We start from the raw sequence: 15,875 nt of genomic DNA on the forward strand, positions 1-15,875 counted from the left end.
AATATCTGTCCTTCTTAACCTCTTCCAAAATATTAAGGAGAAGGGAATGCTTCCAAACTTGTTTTACAAGGCCAGCATTACCTTGATACCCAAACCAGACAAGGATATCACAAAACAAAACAAAACAACAACAAAAAAGGATTTTACAGTTTACTATCCCTGATGAACATAGATGCAAAAATTCTCATCAAAATATTTGCAAATACTGCACACAGATTATTAGCAAATATAACATGAATTCACTAACACATTAAAAAGATCATATCATGATCAACTGGGATTTATTCCAGGGATCAAGGATGGCAACATTCACACATTAATCAACATGATACACCACATTAACAAAATAAAGGATAAAAAATATATAATCATCTCAATAGATGCAGAAAAGCATTGGACAAAGTTCAACATCTGTTTAAGAAAAAAACTGTCAGGGCGCCTGGGTCACTTAGTTGGTTAAGCTTCTCACTTCAGCTCAGGTCATGATCTCCCAGTTTGTGGGTTTGAGCCCTGCGTCAGGCTCTGTGTTGACAGCTCGGAACCTGGAGCCTGCTTCGGATTCTGTGTCTCCTTCTCTTTCTACCCTTTCCCTGGTCATGCTCTGTCTGTCTGTCTGTCTCTCTCTCTCTCAAATATAAATATTAAAAAGAAATGTTAAAAAAAATCTTAAAAAACAAAAACAAAAACAAAAACAAAACTCTTAACAGTGGGTAAAGAGGTAACATACCTCAACATAATAAAGGCCATATGTGACAAGCCCAGAGCTCACATCATACTCAATGATGAAAAGCTGAAAGCTTTTTCTTTAAGATTAGGTACAAGACAAAGATGCCTACTCTTGCCATTTTAATACAACATAGTGTTAGAAGTCCTAGAGCAATTAGGCAATAAATAAATAAATAGCATGCAAATTGGAAAGAAAGAAACCTTTCACTATTTGTGACATGATTTCATATATAGAAAACCATAAAGGTACCACCAAAAAACTGTTAGATTCTTTAATTCAGTAAAAAATAAATAAATGAATTCAGTAAAGTTGCAGGATATAAAATCAACATACAAAAATCTGTTGCATTAAAAAACATATATTTTATTTTTGGGAGAGTGCAAGTGGGGGAGGGGCAGAGAGGGAGACAGAGGATTCGAGGTGGACTCTGCACTGACAGGCTGACAGCAGTGAGCCCGATGTGGGGTTCGAACTCATAAACCACGAGATCATGACCTGAGCCAAAGTCGGATGCTCAACCCACTGAGCCACCCAGGTGCCCCATCTGTTGCATTTCTATACACTAACAAACTGTGAGAACGAGAAATTTTAAAAATCCCATTTACAATTACATCAAAAATAATAAAATACCTAAGAATAAATTTAAGCAAGGAGGTGAAAGACTTGCACACTGAAAATTATAAGACATTGATGGAAGAAATTGCTGAAGACACAAATAATTGGAAAGATATCCCATGCTTATGGATTGGAAGAATTAATATTGTTAAAATGTCCCTATTACTCAAAGCAGTATATAGATTCAATGCAATTCCTATCAGTCCCAAGGGTATTTTTCACAGAAGTATAACAAATAATCCTAAAATTTGTATGAGACCCTGTGTAGCCAAAGCAATCTTGAAAAAGAAGGGCAAGGCTGGAGGTATCATGTTTCCTGATTTCAACCAAATTATGAAGCCATAGTAATCAAAACAGGATGATATTAGCATAAAATCAGACTCCTAGACCAATGAAACAGAATAGAGAGCCCAGAAATAAACCTATGCATATGTTCAATTAATTTCTGCCCCACAATGCAAGAATATACAATGGGGATAAGGACAGCCTCTTTAATAAGTGGTGTTGGGAAAACTGGATAATTACATGCAAAAGAATGAAACTAGATAAACTATACACAAAAATTAGCTCAAAATGAATTAAAGACTAGAATGTAAGACTTGAAAACATACAACTAGGGGAAAACATAGGCAGTAAGCCTCTTGGTATTGGTCTTGGCAGTGTTTTTTGGATCTGACACCAAAAGCAAAAATAAACAAGTGGAACTACATCAAACTAAAAAGCTTCTGCACAGCAAAGGAAACCATCAACAAAATGAAAAGCCAACCTACAAAATGGGAAAAAAATATTTGCAAATCATATATTTGATGAGGATTTAATATTCAAATATGAAGAACTCATATAACTCAATAGCAAATAAACAATTAAAAATGGGCACAGGATCTGAATAGACATTTTTCCAAAGGAGACATACGGATGGCCAACAGGCACAGGAAAAGATGCTCAATATCACTAATCACCAGAGAAATGCAAGTCAAAACCACAATGACATGTCACCTCACACCTGTTAGAATGGCTGTTATCAGTATGCCAGGAAATAACAAGTGTTGGCAAGGTTGTGAAGAAAAGGGAACCCTTGTGCCTTGTTGGTGGGAATGTCAGTTGTGCAGCCACTATGGAAAACAGGTTCCTCAAAAAAGTCGCATATGATCCAGCAATTCCATTTCTGGGTTTTTACTGAAAGGAAATGAAAACACTAAATTGAAAAGATATATTCATCCCTGTGTTCATTGCAGCATTATTTACAAGAGCCAACATATAAAAACAACCTAAGTGCCCACAGATAGATGAATGGATAAAGAACGTGTGGTATATATACACAACAGAATACTACTTAGCCATAGAAAAGAATGAGATCTTGCCATTTGAAACAACATGGATGGACCTAGAGGCCACTATGCTAAGTGAAATAAATCAGAGAAAGGCAAATACTGTATGATCTCACTTATATGTGGAATCTAAGTAATACAACAAACAAAAGTTATAGAGATGGAGAAAAGGGTGGTGGTTGCCAGGAGTGAGGGGGTTGGGGGAGCGATGAAATGAATGAAGGGGGTTCCGAGGTACAGACTTCAGGGTATGAAATGAATACGACATGGAGTATGATGTGCAGCATGGTGACTATAGTCAATAATATTGTAGGTGCATATTTTGAGTGTTGCCAGAAGAGTAGATCTTGAAAGTTCTCATCATAAGAAACAAATTTTTTTCTTGTAACTTATGGTGGTGAATAGATTTATTGTGGTGACCATTTCACAGTGTATACAGATGTTGAATCATTATGTTATACACCTGAAAGTAATGTTGCATGTCAATTACACCTCAATAAAAAAGAGAAAATAATAGAAATATCAGCACAGAACTAGTGTGACTCCAAACAAGATCAGATCTTGTCACTTTTCTGCTCAAACCTACTTACCTCAGAGCTTTAGCAGTGGATAGATTTTGTGTGTGGATCACTTTTGCTCTAGATGTACTCAGAGCTCACTTCTTCCTTTCTTCAAGTCTTTCCTTAGATATTATATAGTCAGGGAAGCTCTCTGACCACCCTGTTCAAAATTGAAAACCTTATAATCAACCTCAAGACTCCTGATCCCTCCTATCTTGCTCCATTTTCATTTTTATGGCACCATCACTTTTCAATATACAGTATAATGTACCTATTATGATTGTTAGCTTCTCACATTGGAATGAAACTTGCACAAAGCAAAAAAAAAAAAAAATGTTATACAAAAAAATTACCTTTGGTAACGTATATTTGCTTTTGAAAATTACTGTTGCAAAAACTTGAAACATTGGCCCTGTGAGTGTCCAATTTAGGTCCTCTAAAGGCAGAGATCAGTGGTAGGAGTTTCTTCTTTGAAAAGGCATTCTCTCATTTTCTTTTTATATTGTGAAGCAAATGTGAGTATGGTATGATTCTGTAATAACATACTTATTACATTACCAAAAAAGGAAATTCATAAACTGTTTTGCGAAGCATAGGCACTAATGAACAACATACATGAGTCAAGTTGTAAGTATGAAAACACATGTAAGGAAAAAAACAGTAAATAACATGTAGTAAGAATTGTATGGAATAATCTTTTTTTTTTTTTTTTTACATTTATTTATTGTTGAGAAACAGAGTGAGACAAAGTGTGAGCAGGGGAGGGGCAAAGAGAGAGAGGGAAACACAGAATCTGAAGCAGGCTCCAGGCTCTGAGCAAGCGGTCAGCACAGAGCCTGATGTGGGGCTCGAACCCACAAACTGTGAGATCATGGCCTGAGCCGAAGTCGGACGCTCAACTGACTGAGCCACCCAGGCGCCCCATGTATGGAATGATCTTAATCTGTGACACTCTATCACTGTGAAGAGATCTTCCTAATACAGATGCCAACCTCTTCTCTATAAGAGAAGAAGAGGTCTATAAGAAGTCCATAAGAAACATTGCCCTCCTGTGCAGAAAAGGGGGAAATTTGTAAACAGTTTTATTGTATTGCATTGTATTTATTTTATTTTACTTCATTTTATTTTATTATTTTATTTTAATTTAATTTTGTTTTTTAAGTTTATTTTGAAAGAGAGCACACGCATGTGCATGATTGGGGGAGGAGCAGAGAGAGAGAGGGAGAGGGAATCCCAAGCAGGCTCCATGCTGTCAATGAGGAGCCTGACTCAGGGTTCAATCCCACGAACTGTGAGATCATGTCCTGAGCTGAAACCAAGAGTCAGACGCTTAACTGACCGTGCCACCCAGGTAGCTCAACAGTTTTATTTAAAAAAAAATTTTTTTTCAAGTTTTTATCTAAATTGCAGTTAGCTAATATACAGTGTAATACTACTTTCAGGTGTAGAATTTAGTGATTCATCACTTACATACAACACCCAGTGCTTATCACTAGTGCCCTTCTTAATATCCATTACCTATTCAACTGCCATCCTCTCTTCCAGCAACCCTCAGTTTGTTCTCTTTAGTTAAGAGTCTGTTTTCTGGTTTGCCTCCCCCCCTCCCCCGCCAGCCCACATTCATCTGTTTTGTTTCTTAAATTCCACATGAGTGAAATCATATGGTATTTTTCTCTGACCAACTTATTTTGCTTAGTTTAATACTCTCTAGCTCTACCACGTCATTGTAAATGGCAAGATTTCATTCTTTTTGATGGCTGAGTAATATTCCATATATATATATGTGTGTGTGTATATATATATGTATATGTATATACACACATACATACACATACATACATGCATACACACACCACATCATCTTTATCCATTCATCAGACAGTGGACATTTGGGCTCTTTCCATAATTTTGCTATTGTTGATAATGCTGCTATGAACATTGGTGTGCTTATATCCCCTCGAATCAGTATTTTTTGTATTCTTTGGGTAAATACATAGTAGTGTAATTGCTGGATCATTGTAAGCAGTTTTGGACCAGAAGTAGAAAATACATTTTTGCCATTCTGATATGCTAATAGTAAACTTTTTGTCTATTTTGAAATTTCTTCCATGGCATTTAAGATACTATAGTTTCTCCATGTTATTTATTTGTTATCTTCTTTTGGTATTGATAAAATTTTCTTTTTCTGATGGCAAAAGAGATTGTGGTTTATGAGTTGTGATTATCAAGACTTTATTGAATTCTTATGTTGATGGTAGAGGCAATATTAGAATGGATGTATTTTGACTCCAAAATGGTGTTTTCTTTAACATTGGGTAACTATTCTCCTATACTCCGATTATTAATATAATTTAAGTTTAATATCTTGAAAACTGCCTTCTCAGATGGAAAAGCCAATCATACCAATTCACTGAGAGAATTACATGGAAAATTTTATCTTTCGCATTACCCTTATCAAAACTTTCCTATTAAGAAAAATTCCCATCAGACTCCACCCATATATATGTCAGTATCCATGACACATTAAAATAGTATTGTCTTCTGCATGTTTTAAATTTTATTAAATTTGATTAATTAATTTATCAAATAGTGTACCATCTGTATCATTCTGTGACTTAGTGGTTTTGGCTAAAATTATTTTGGAGATTTATCTGTGTTGATTCTGTCTAATTTTAATTGCTGTATGGTATCCACATGCCACAGTTGATAAATTCTGTTGAGGAATCCTGTTGATCAATTCTGTTTGCTATTTCTAGTGTTCTTCTATTGCAAACAATTGTGAATATGCTCTAGAGTTTATCTAGGCCAGCACTGTCCAAGCTATAAGGTGTGACTTCTTAGTGATCATGAAATTATTTTAGTGAGTTGAGACCAGCATTTTCTTTTTTTTTTAATTTAATTTTTTTAATTTGCATCCAAATTAGTTAGCATATAGTACAACAATAATTTCAGGAGTAGATTCCTTAATGGTCCCTGCCCATTTAGCCCATCCCCCCCTTCCCACAACCCCTCCAGTAACCCTCTGTTTGTTCTCCATATTTGAGTCTCATGTTTTGTCTCCCTTCCTGTTTTTATGTTATTTTTGCTTCCCTTCCCTTACGTTCATCTGTTCTGTGTCTTAAAGTCCTCATATGAGTGAAGTCATATTTGTCTGTCTCTGACTAATTTCGCTTAGCATAATACCCTCCAGTTCCATCCACGTAGTTGCAAATGGCAAGATTTCGTTCTTTTTGATGGCCGAGTAATAATCTATTGAATATATATACCACATCTTCTTTATCCATTCATCCCTCGATGGATATTTGGGCTCTTTCCATAGTTTAGCTGTTGTTGATAGTGCTGCTATAAAAATTGGGGTGCATGTGTCCCTTCGAAACAGCGTACCTGTATCCCTGATAAATACCTAGTAGTGCAGTTGATGGGTGGTAGGGTAGTTCTATTTGTAATTTTTTGAGGAACCTCCATACTGTTTTCCAGAGTGGCTGCACCAGCTTGCATTCCCACCAGCAATGCAAAAGAGATCCTCTTTATCCCCATCCTCGCCAACATCTGTTGTTGCCTGAGTTGTTACTGTTAGCCATTCTGCAGGTGTAAGGTGGTATCTCAATGTGGTTTTGATTTTTATTTCCCTGATGATGAGTAATGTTGAGCAATTTTTCATGTGTCGGTTGGCCATCTGGATGTCTTCTTTGGAGAAGTGTATATTCATGTCTTTTGCCCATTTCTTCACTGGATTATTTGTTTTTCAGGTGTTGAGTTTGAGAAGTTCTTTATAGATTTTGGATCCTAACCCTTTATCTGATATATCATTTGCAAATATTTTCTCCCATTCTGTCGGTTGCCTTTTAGTTTTGCTGATTGTTTCCTGCACTGTGCAGAAGCTTTTTATTTTGATGAGGTCCCAGTAGTTCATTTTTGCGTTTATTTCCCTTGCCTCCGGAGACGTGTTGAGTAAGAAGTTGCTATGGCCAAGATCAAAGAGGTTTTTGCCTGCTTTCTCCTGGAGGATTTTGATGGCTTCCTGTCTTACGTTGAGGTCTTTCATCCATTTTGAGTTTATTTTTATGTATGGTATAAGGAAGTGGTCCAGGTTCATTTTTCTGCATGTTGCTGTTCAGTTTTCCCAGCACCACTTGCTGAAGAGCCTGTCTTTATTCCATTGGATAATCTTTCCTGCTTTGTCAAAGATTAGTTGGCCATACCTTTGTGGGTCCATATCTGGGTTCCCTGTTCTGTTCCATTGATCTGAGTGTCTGTTCTTGTGTCAGTACCATACTGTCTTGATGATTACAGCTTTGTAGTATAGCTTGAAGTCCGGGATTGTGATGCCTCCTGCTTTGGTTTTGTTTTTCAAGATTGCTTTGGCTATTCAGAGTCTTCTCTGGTTCCATACAAATTTTAGGATTGTTTGTTCTAGCTCTGTGAAGAATGCTGATGTTATTTTGATAGGGATTGCATTCAGTATGTAGATTGCTTTGGGTAGTATCTACATTTTAACAACATTTGTTCTTCCTATCCAGGAGCATGAAATCTTTTTCCATGTTTTTGTGTCTTCTTCAATTTCTTTCATAAGCTTTCTATAGTTTTCAGTGTATACATTTTTCACCTCTTTGGTTAGATTAATTGCTAGGTATTTTATGGGTTTTAGTGAAATTGTAAATGGGATCGATTTCTTGATTTCTCTTTCTGTTGCTTCATTGTTGGTGTATAGGAATGCAACCGATTTCTGTGCATTGATTTTATATCATGCAACTTTGCTCTACTCGTAAATCAGTTCTAGCAGTTTTTTGGTGGAATCTTTTGGGTTTTCCATATAGAGTATCATGTCATCTGCAAAGAGTCAAAGTTTGACCTCCTCCTGGCCGATTTGGATGCCTTTTATTTCTTTGTGTTGTCTGATTGCAGAGGCTAAGACTTCCAATACTATGTTGAATAACAGTGGCGAGAGTGGACATCCCTGTCTTGTTCCTGACCTTAGGGGGAAAGCTCTCATGTTTTCCCCATTGAGGATGATATTAGCATTGGGTCTTTTATATATGGCTTTTATGATCTCGAGGTATGATCCTTCTATCCCTACTTTCTTGAGGGTTTTTATCAAGAAAAGATGCTGTATTTTGTCAAATGCTTTCTCTGCATCTATTGAGAGGATCATATGGTTCTTGTGCTTTCTTTATTGACGTGATGAATCACATTAATTGTTTTGCGGATATTGAACCAGCCCTGCATCCCAGGTATAAATCCCACTTGGTCGTGGTGAATAATTTTTTTAATGTATTGTTGGATCTGGTTGGCTACTATCTTGTTGAGGATTTTTGCATCCATGTTCATCAGGGAAATCGGTCTGTAGTTCTCCTTTTTAGTGGGGTCTCTGTCTGGTTTTGGAATCAAGGTCATGCTGGTTTCATAGAAAGAGTTTGGAAGTTTTCCTTCCATTTCTATTCCTTGGGACAGCTTCAAGAGAGTAGGTGTTAACTCTTCCTTAAATGTTTGGTAGAATTCCCCTGGAAAGCCATCTGGCCCTGGACTCTTGTTTTTTGGGAGGTTTTTGATTCCTAATTCGATTTCCTTACTGGTTATGGGTCTGTTCAAATTTTCTATTTCTTTCTGTTCCAATTTTGGTAGTGTGTATATTTCTAGGAATTGGTCCATTTCTTCCAGATTGCCCATTTTATTGGCATATAATTGCTCATAATATTCTCTTGTTATTGTTTTTATTTCTGCTGTGTTGGTTGTGATTTCTCCTCTTTCATTCTTGATTTTATGTATTTGGGTCCTTTTCTTTTTCTTTTTGATCAAACTGGCTAGTGGTTTATCAATTTTCTTAATTCTTTCAAAGAACCAGCTTCTGATTTTATTGATCTCTTCTGGTTTTTTTTTTTTTTTTTTTTTTTTTTTGGTTTTGATAGCATTAGTTTCTGCTCTAATCTTATTATTTCCTGTCTTCTGCTGGTTTTGGGTTTTATTTGCTGTTCTTTTTCCAGCGCTTTAAGGCCTCAGGTTAGGTTGTGTATCTGAGATCTTTCTTCCTTTTTTAGGAAGGCCTGGATTGCTATATACTTTCCTCTTATGACTGCCTTTGCTGTGTGCCAGAGGTTTTGGGTTGTGGTGTTATCATCTTCATTGGCTTCCATGAACTTTTTAATTTCGTCTTTAACTGCTTGGTTAGCCCATTCATTCTTTAGTAGGATGTTCTTCAGTCTCCAAGTATTTGTTACCTTTCCAAATTTTTTCTTGTGGTTGATTTCAAGTTTCATAGCATTGTGGTCTGAAAATATTCACGGTATGATCTCGATCCTTTCGTACTTGCTGAGGGCTGATTTGTGTCCCAGTATGTGGTATTCTGGAGAACGTTCCATGTGCACTGGAGGAGAATGTATATTCTGCTGCTTTAGGATGAAATGTTCTGAATATATCTGTTAAGTCCATCTGGTCCAGTGTGTTATTCAAAGCCGTTGTTTCCTTGTTGATTTTTTGATTAGATGATCTGTCCATTGCTGTGAGTGGGGTGTTGAAGTCTCCTACTTTTATGGTATTACTATCGATGAGTTTCTTTATGTTTGTGATTGATTTATATATTTGGGTGCTGCCACATTTGGTGCATAAATGTTTACAATTATTAGGTCTTTTTGGTGGATAGACCCCTTGATTATGATAAACGCGCTTCTTCATCTCTTGATACAGTCTTTATTTTAAAGTCTAAATTATCTGATATAAGTATTGCTACTCTGGATTTCTTTTGTTGACCATTAGCATGATAGATGGTTCTCCATTTGCTTACTTTCAGTCTAAAGGTGTCTTTAGGTCTAAAGTGGGTCTCTTGTAAACAGCATATAGATGGATCTTGTTTTCTTATCCATCCTGTTACCCTATGTCTTTTGATTGGAGCATTGAGTCCATTGATGTTTAGAGTGAGTACTGGAAGATATGAATGTATTGCCATTATGTTGCTTGTAGAGTTGGAGTTTCTGGTGGTGTTCTCTGGTCCTTTCTAGTCTTTGCTGCTTTTGGTATTCATTCATTTGTTTGTTTATTATTTATTTATTTATTTCATCTTTTCTCCCCTCAGAGAGTCCCCCTTAAAATCTCTTGCAGGGTTGTTTTAGTGGTCATGAACTCCTTTAAGTTTTGTTTGGAAAACTTTATCTCCTACTGTTTTGAATGACACCCTTGCTGCATAAAGAATTCTTGGCTGCATATTTTTCTGAGTCAAGCACAATGAATGTATCCTGCCACTCCTTTCTGGCCTGCAAAGTTTCTGTGGATAGGTCTGCTACAAACCTGATCTGTCTTCCCTTGTAGGTTAAGGACTTTTTTTCCCCTTGCTGCTTTCCTGATTCTCTCCTTGCTTGAGTATTTTGTGAATTTGACTCTCATATGCCTTATTGATGGTCGGTTTTTGTTGAATCTAATGGGAGTCTGTGTGCTTCCTGAATTTTGATATCTGTGTCTTTCCCTAGGTTAGGAAAATTTTCCACTATGATTTGCTCACCTAACCCTTCTACCCCTATTTCTCTCTCTTCCTCTTCTGGAACGCCTGTGATTCTGATGTTTTTCCTTTTTAATGAATTACTGATTTCTCTAATTCTTAAATCATGCTCTTTTGCCTTAATCTCCCTCTTTTTTTCTGCTTCATTATTCTCCATAAATTTGTCCTCTATATCGCTCATTCCTGTTTTGCCTCATCCATCCTTGCTGCCGTGGTGTCCATCCAAGATTGCAGCTCAGTTATAGCATGTTTTATTTCATCCTGACTAGCTTTTACTTCTTTTATCTCCGCAGAAAGGGATTCTAATCTGTTTTCGACTCCAGCTAGAGTTCGTATTATCGTGATTCTAAATTCCGGTTCAGACATCTTGTTTGTATCTCTGTTGGTTAAATCCTTGGCTGTCATTTCTTCGTGCTCTTTCCTTTGGGGTGAATTCCTTCATTTCATCATTTTGAAGGGAGAAAAGGAATTAACGAGGTAAAAAAATTAAAACTAAAACTGTTAAAATTAAAAAAATTAAACACATACACACAAAATCAAATGTTTGTGTTTTGGTCTGGGTGTTGAAAGGGTCTTGATAGATTAGAGAAAAAAGGGGAACGAAAAAAAACGGAAATTGTTTGAAAATTTGAAAAAATGAATACACTGAAGTGACTAAAATGAATTGGTGGAATTAAATAGAATTTGAAAAAATTTACCCAAAAGTAAAAAATACAATAGAAAAAAAATAAAATATTGTTTACATTTTTGTTAATGTTTATTTATTTTTGAGAGAGAGAGAGAGAGAGCATGAGCAGGGGAGGGGCAGAGAGAGAGGAAGCAGGCTCCAGGCTCTGAGCTGTCAGCACAGAGCCTGATGCGGGGCTTTAACTCACAAATCATGAGATCATGACCTGAGCTGACATCTGATGCTTGACCGAGTGAGCCACCCAGGTGCACCCAAAATTAAAATCTTTTTAATAACAATTGAAAATAAAAATGAGGTTTTTCTCTTTTTGTGTTCAAGAAAAAGTAAAGAAACAAAAAATAGAAAAAAGAAAGAAAATGGAATAGATGGACCAGTGAACATACTGAAATACGACTGAAATCACTTCATTTTCCTCTGAAGTCAAACTATGAAGCACTTTATAGTCCATAAACTAAGCAGGCGGAGAGACTTGTGTTCCTGAAGATCAAGGTTGGCCCAGTTGCGCGGGACTCAGTGTAACGGCTCGGTTCTCCAGTAGATGGTGCTGCTTACCTTACTGGGGTGGATTGTTGTAGTACTCGTAGGTGCGCACGCGCAGGAGTGGTAAAAATGGCATCACCCAGCTAGCCAGTCTCTAGTATCGGAACTCTGTTCTCCCTGATCAGCAATCGTGCACCAGTCCTTTGTCTTTGGCTTCTATCCACCCCCGCTTTTACACAGTCCATGACCAAGCCCCAGGCAGCACCTCCCTCCTGAGTTTTGTCTCAGACGTGGCTGTTTTTCCCGACCCCTTACTTCTGGGGGACTGCGGCTTTGACCCTTTCTGCCCCTCTGCAGGAGGGTCTCATCGAGCAATGGCTGGGTGTCGGCTGCACCCAGGAACATTTGTGGGGCCATGCCACTGCCAATGCCCAGAGACTATGGCTGGGCGCCAGCCCTCCCCAGAAAAAGTTCGCAAGATAGTGCAGCAGCAGCATTTCAGGGAGTATGGAAAATCACAACACACATCTGGCACCAGGCTTTACCCTTAACGACCTTGTTCCAGCACCATCCAATGTGGTTGTTCTCCTGGGTCCACATGGACCTTGCCTTTGGGGGACCCACACAGCCTCTACCAGGTGTCCTCCCAGCAGGGGAACCGCCTCTCCCTGTGTGACCTGAAGAGCCCCAGAATCCACTCTACTCCTGGGGATTCACCCTTCATACCAGAGCACATCCAGGTGTTGAGCTGCAGAGTTGCAGACTCTGCGCTCCCCGTGTTTAGAGTCTTAATGGAATTTAAACCCTCTCCTTTCTCCTTTCTCCCTTTTTAGTTCAGTCCCTGCAGCTGTTTCCACTTTTCCATTTTCTCTCCAGCTGCTTTTGGGGAGGGGTGCTTTTCCCGTATTCTACCCCCCTCCCCAGTCTCCGTCCTCTCTCTGCCCCCAAAAGCGGTTCCCTACCTTTTGTGGCTTCTTGCTCCCCAAATTCACCTCTCTGCACCACATACTGCTGAATTCTGTGGTTCAGTTGTGTAGATTGTTGTGTTAATCCTCAGATCAGTTTTCTAGGTGTGCAGCATGGTTTAGTGTTGGTTTGGCTGTATTTCATGGACACGAGACACAAAAAAAACTTCGATGCCGTTCCGCCATCTTAGTTCCTCCGACCAGCATTTTCTTTTAAATAGTGAAATAGGAAAGGATAAAATAGAGTAGGATACAGTAGAATAGAGTAAGACAGAAAAAATAGAAAAAAGGATGTCCTTAAGCACATCATATAATAAGAGTAAGAATTATTTTGTCGAACTTTTGTTTCAGGTACATACATGTATCAAAAAAAAAAAAAAAAAAGATCAAAAGACACTGCTCTGGCCTAAATATTGTTGAGTTACTCTCTAAAGTGATTATACCAGCTGCTTTTCTTACAGCAGTATGAGTGTGTTTTATGATATGTATCCTCACCAACACTAGGTATTATCCCCCTTTAATTTTGCAGATGGGTGAGCTCTGTCTCACTGTGATTGCATTTCCATAGTGAATTTGAGCATCTCTTAATATGTTTATTGTTTCTGTGAGTTGTCTTGTCTTTTGCCCATTTCTAAATTGGATTGGTTTTTTTGTTATGGATTTTTAGGTATTCTTTATTCTGGATACAAATTCTTTGTAAGCCACCAGTTATATATGTTGAAAATATCTTCTCTCATTCTGTGGCATGTGTTTTCCTTTGTTCATTTTGTTTTTTAGTATGCCATATTTTTTTAAGTTTTACCAGACATTGTGGTTTATGCTTCTGTGTTTTATTTAAGAAATCTTTCCCTGCCCTAAGGTCACAAAGATGTTTTCTATACCTTCTTCCAAAAATATGAAAGTTTTGCTTTTTTCACATTCCAGATGGCTTCTCTTGCATTTTCTGTGTTGACATATTACAAATTAAACTGTATAGAGTTTTTTCGTATGTTACAGTATTCAAGTTGGTGAAGTATTGTCCCAAAACTTACAAAGTATAAAATCTAAAAGTTATATTTTACAATATTGATTTTTAATAATTGAGCATATCTACTGACTTTTTAATAACAGAGCTAATACAGTTTTTAAACTGTATACTTCTCAGATAAATAATAGCTTGTTGTAGTTGCAAGATGGTATATTCTTTTCCTTCTCTGTTTTTCTCTAATAGAATTTATGTATTTATGTTTTTCAGTCACATTAACTTTATCCTAGAAGACAACTTTACAAGGATCTAGACAGAACAGGATTAAAGATGACTGAATACTGAGCTCCAGAAATTTAAAACAATCAGGTACAAAAATATTTGGAGGGAACTTTCCCAACCAGTCAGTACAAAATAAAGTGGGAACGCACATAGGAAAACTTAAAATATCCTTGAAATACAGGAGAGGGTCCAAGAGAGAAGTTTTGAAATCCATCTTGTGTTCAAATACTGGCTCTAACCCTGACTGGTTGGTGATGGTTGGTCAAGTTTTGTAAACATGTCCATAAAATGGAGGCAATGATTGTGTCTGTTCATTTTGGCTATTGTAAAGTTTAATGAGATAATATAAGGCACTTAATACTTGGCACAGGGTTACTGTTTATTTTAACCATTATTATTGTTGCTACTGTTATTTGTAATTCAAAGGTATGGTATTCTGTATATTGTGGATTTTTAGGAAGTATATATTGATATACTGCTATAACATTGATAGTAATAATAGCCTGCTAAAATCATGTAGAAAGTAGAATAAGATAACTATAATACTCACATATATTCCATAAACTATATTCCTTAAGTGGTGCAAATTGACGCTAGTTTTCTCTATTATGTTTGTATCACACTGAAATAATGTGAGAAAAAAAAATCAGTCTACTTTCTACAATGCTCGAGAATTCAACAGTTTTTTTTTCACAGTACTGTACAATAGTACTTATTCTTGAATCATTTTTAAATCTTCAAGAATGTTCTGACCAATAAAGATGAAATTATGTTAATCTTATGGTTAATGTTAGTTGAATCTTACAAATGTTATTTCTTTGATTGTGGTAATTTCAATATGCCACTCATGCAATTATGTCTTAACTTGAGTGTCAAATAAACACAATGGGCTGTGTTCCACCACTCTAATTTTTAAATAGGTACTATAATTGAAATTGATCAAAGACACCAAAAAGAGCTATTTATTTTCTTCCTTTAAAAACTAGGATACTCAGTTGATTAAACAAACCAACGAAACAAAACAAAAACTCTGTTAGCTGATATGGAATGATTTCCAGGAGATATATTGTTAACTGAGTTTTAAAAAAATGCAAATTGCCCAAGAGTATATAAAATTGCTATTTTTTATGTAAGGAGGAAACGAAACAGGAAGAATAAACCAGAAAACGATGGAATTGGTTACTTACAATGGTAGAGTGAGGGGTAGGGTGGGAAACGACAAACCGGGATTACTGGTTAGTGTGTTGGAAAGATTTCCCTTCTACTAGGCACAAGGTAGCCTACAATACAATGAGAGGCATCTCTTCTTTGGTCCCTTTTTCTCCTCTTATTCATTTCCTCTTTTTTCTTGCCTTTGACTTCTTTTCTAGTTTTTTTCTCTTCCTCTTTCTTTTTTCCCTCTCCTCTTTTTGTTTTTTGTTCTAGTAAACTTGGGGCAAAATGTAGATGATGCAGTTAGGATGAAACAAAACGAAAAGAATCTTCAATGCAGGCAGTCTCTTGTATACAAAAAGCTGTATTCAAAGGATGCTTTCAACCAATATATGGTATTGTGGTCTGCTGTGACCCATGTCCTGCGGTGGTTATAGCAATGAACGAGTCAAAGTTGCCTCTCTTAACAACGCTTGCAAATTAATAGAGAAGCACAGATCAAGTAGGATTAACTGTCACATGAAATTATCTTCCCATATTGGCAACTAGACCAAGTTTTATAAATAAATAAGTGAGAAAAGTCTAAGTGATTATTTTAAAAACAAGCATATCTTTTCCAAACATTAGA

The 15,875-nt window shown here is 36.8% G+C and overlaps 1 protein-coding gene across 7 annotated transcripts in view; it reads left to right on the top strand.

The window, feature by feature from the left end:
• The window catches only part of RCBTB2 (RCC1 and BTB domain containing protein 2), a 49,759-nt gene that overhangs the window by 7,280 nt on the left and 26,604 nt on the right, over positions 1-15,875 (top strand). For all 7 annotated transcript variants that reach the window (XM_042969488.1, XM_042969293.1, XM_042969612.1 and 4 more), the window contains exon 2: positions 14,084-14,182. The gene's annotated coding sequence lies outside the window, so the exon portion shown is untranslated. The remainder of the gene's footprint in view (positions 1-14,083; positions 14,183-15,875) is intronic.

Source organism: Panthera tigris, chromosome A1, assembly GCF_018350195.1.
Source record: "Panthera tigris isolate Pti1 chromosome A1, P.tigris_Pti1_mat1.1, whole genome shotgun sequence".
Taxonomy (NCBI): domain Eukaryota; kingdom Metazoa; phylum Chordata; class Mammalia; order Carnivora; family Felidae; genus Panthera; species Panthera tigris.